We start from the raw sequence: 3,548 nt of genomic DNA on the forward strand, positions 1-3,548 counted from the left end.
GCTTCATTCAAATCATGCAAGTTAGAGTCCAAAACAAGGGCAAAAGTGTTTGGAAAAGTAGATACGTTGGAGACATATCAACTCCCCCAAGCTTAAACCTTTGCTTGTCCTCAAGCAATTCAGTTGATAAACTGAAAGTGATAAAGAAAAAACTTTTACAAACTCTGTTGCTCTTGTTGTTGTAATCATGAAAAGCCAGCATTCAAGTTTCAGCAAATATTACGAACTAACCATACTCAAGTTACTCATATCAATAGCATAATTAGCTAGCGAGCCATTTAAAACAAAACAGAGGCTAGCCAACTCACCTCCAGGAGGCTCCCCCGATTGGGCCTTCGTTGGCCGTCGGATCTGCCTTCGGGCGAGTTTGAACCGTTGAATCTTCACAGCTGTAAAACCCATTTTCACCTAGCAGTTATTTTTGCTGGCCAATGACGGGTGGGCTCGTGCCATGCACTCATTGGTTGGGTTGTTTGTTTTTGCGTGCAAAACGCTTTGTCCAATCCGCTCCGCGTGCTCGCACCACACCCAATCCCATCCTCTCCCCTGGTCGTCCCGATCCACACCAGCCGCCACACATCCCTAGCCCCTTTCCCCTCGATCCCCACAGCCCCTCCCTCCTCCTCGCTCTCCGCCATGGCCTCTGCACTAGAGCCTCTCCATGGCCTCCTACCCATCCCCCCCACCACCACAGGTGCACACAGACGGTGGATCTGTGCCGGAAAAGAGCAGCTCCAGTTATGGTGGGGTACATCTGTGTCGCCCGTCTTTGCCTCCTCGCTGCATCCTTGTTGCTGCTCCTCCTCTCTCTCTCTCCGCACCTAGCAGTGCAGCAGCCGGGACAAGGGGAAGGAGCAGCTCAACCCGGCTCCATCTCTCTCTGGATGAGCAGGTGGCGAGGGAAGCCGCCACAGCTAGCGGCGGTGCTGCACAGGAACGTCCACCTCCAGGTCTCCATCCTGTCTCAGATCCCTTTCCGTTTCAGTGTTGTTCTTTTTTCTCTTGGTGTGCGCTCTCCTGCATCTCGCGCGGCAGGGAGTGGTGGTGACTAGCATAGAAGGCGGAGGAGGTCATTGGAGCCGGCTTCCCTTCCGCTTTGGCTGCCAAGCTCCGCGCGTTGGTGAGTCCCTCTCTCTATCCCTCTACATCTCTCCCTCTCTCTGTCAGAGGGCAGCTACCAACCCCGAGGTGCAGGCGGCCATGGAAAAGCAGAAGATGCCACACCTAGCTTTCCCCCTTGCCTCCTGCCCTTTCTCTTCAGCTCATTTATTTACATGTGCAAATTCTCTTTTATCTATGCCTGCAAGGTGTTTGATGAAAGTTCAGTAAGGCTGTGAGGGAATACCAAACAAGAGAGGATCCAGTATCTGTAACATGCATCAGGTTGACACCAACTTCATGCATTTTGCTTCAAGATCATTGTTAATTTAATTCAAAATGTTTTCTCATTCTATTGGAAGATAGAAAGGATGGTTGTAGAAAGATAACTGTTCTACATGGATACCTTTCTTTGTTCTCGTTTGCATTTAAGTAAAAATGTTCAACTGCAGATATAGATTGCCGACGGGTGGATATATTGCTCAAAAGATGTCACTAGTGCTGTACTGCTGTAGATGCCATTGATTTCATATATCAAAGCATTACAGCTCTTTCAGATCCTTTGTATTTCCACTTAGTTAGCTTGAAAATCTTGTCTACTACGGACACCTCTTGAAAATTGCAAAGGAGTTCTAACTCCCAACAAGCTTATTTCCTTAAAAAATGTAACTGGTACAATGTTCTACGTACCTTATGAGAGGTCAGCCCCGGCATCATAGTCCATTCCTGAAGAAGTTCACATGCATGGTGTTGATTGTTGAGTTTGCTTGGTTAACGGAATGACATGCCTATGCAGATCAGCAGGGGGAAGGTCCAGGGTGAAACCTTCAGGAGGGATTTGATGTTGCTATTGTTTCAGTTTGCAGATAGAGGATGTGATTCCAGCAAGACAGAGACGATGGCGATGACAAGTGAGATTTATGTTAAGGAGTATTAGCATATGCTCACAGGATCACTGGAAGCTTATAAATGTATCCGCAATGATTGTTGCTTTCTTATTGACACATAATTGAATTATAATTATAGACAGTAAGAGTAGTTGTCTTTTCATTTGTTAGAAAACATAGTGTACCTTTATAATCGTAGTTATATGCAATGATCCATCATGTATTTTTGTTTAAAACTGCAACCCGTAATTGTTTGATGTCATTAAATGTCTATATATATATATATATATATATATATATATATATATAGTTTACGTTCTTAAATTAGCCTCCATACTATCTGCATTGTCATGGTAACCTTGGTAGGTCATAATATGTAGATCCATAATCCCGGTTCAATTTGAGCTTTCCATGTGATTTTTTACCTGAATATTAGGATCACAACTTAATTAACTTAAATTAGCAGTATAGTGTCAATGGACGTCATCTGAAGCTAATAAGATGTTGTTTATTGAAGAACAGCCCCTTGCTACTTGCACAGTACATGAAAAGCACACTAAATAGATTAAAGAAATCATACTTGACTGTGATTGCATTTGGTTGATGCTTACGTGTATTTCTCATGGGTATACCAAGGGGGCAATCTTCTATATTTCAGGTCCAAAGCTTTCAATGCATTTTTTTATCTGTTTTTCATGTCCCAATGATCATCTGCAAGTCCGAATTATGCCATTGTTGATGGTGCACAGGTATGTTGCATGGTAAACCCAGTATTGGCCCTCCTTTCAAGCTCCTGTGTTCATCCTAGATAAAATTCTGGAAAATACGTCGGAACTATCTTTTAATCTTCCAACAGTGTATTGCTATGATTATATATATGGATACATCATATCGATGTGTCTAGAGACCTAAAGCCTTAAGAGTTAAGTGCCAAACTGGGGACTGATATTATAACTGCAGATGGGCTTTATTCAGGTATTTTCTTGCCATAAATGATGATGTTTGCAGATGGGCTTTGTTCAGTCATAAGAGCTTATCAGTTCAGCCTGCATACTTTTGTTTCTTCAGTGTACTGTGTCTGAGGAAAGCATTTATTTTGTCTCCTGTTTAAGTGAATTCATGGCTAAGATGGACGAATTTCTATTATGTGGGCTGGAGGTTCTTGAGTTAGGGCACTAGCACTAGCTAAGCTTCCATTCTGGTAAAATGTATGACATGCTTGATGAGCATGCATATCTATATGGTTTTGTGGACACTGATTTAGTTCCATGCTAGTTTATTTCCAGCAGTTGGTCTGCTTCTTCATAGAGATTTTATTAGTACTAAATTAAATTAGAAACTGAATGTGTGCTTCTTTCACCTTCAGTCTGAACATGACATTGCCTTATTTGTGACACAGGTGGAAATTAGCAAGCAAGATACAGTCGGTGCATGGATGACCAAGATTACTTATTACTTTATGAAGATGATGATTCCTGCATGTTGATTGTGCTTCAAGGTACAGCTGTTCGTACCTTACAAAATTATAATGCTTTTTATTGGTTGTGCATCCTAGGACCAAAA

The 3,548-nt window shown here is 42.6% G+C and overlaps 1 long non-coding RNA gene across 4 annotated transcripts; it reads left to right on the top strand.

Moving 5' to 3' along the window:
* Window positions 1–579: 579 nt before the first annotated feature.
* Window positions 580–3,499, top strand: LOC119295759. 4 transcript variants are annotated; one of them, XR_005144212.1, is made up of 3 exons: window positions 580–1,383; window positions 1,551–2,009; window positions 2,644–3,499. It is a non-coding gene; the product is annotated as an uncharacterized LOC119295759 (long non-coding RNA). The 4 variants fall into 4 exon arrangements; XR_005144211.1 differs by having other exon boundaries at window positions 581–1,383; window positions 1,551–2,069; XR_005144215.1 differs by having other exon boundaries at window positions 581–1,383; window positions 1,551–2,069; window positions 2,735–3,499.
* Window positions 3,500–3,548: the final 49 nt, after the last annotated feature.

This window comes from Triticum dicoccoides, chromosome 4B, assembly GCF_002162155.2.
Source record: "Triticum dicoccoides isolate Atlit2015 ecotype Zavitan chromosome 4B, WEW_v2.0, whole genome shotgun sequence".
Lineage (NCBI taxonomy): Eukaryota > Viridiplantae > Streptophyta > Magnoliopsida > Poales > Poaceae > Triticum > Triticum dicoccoides.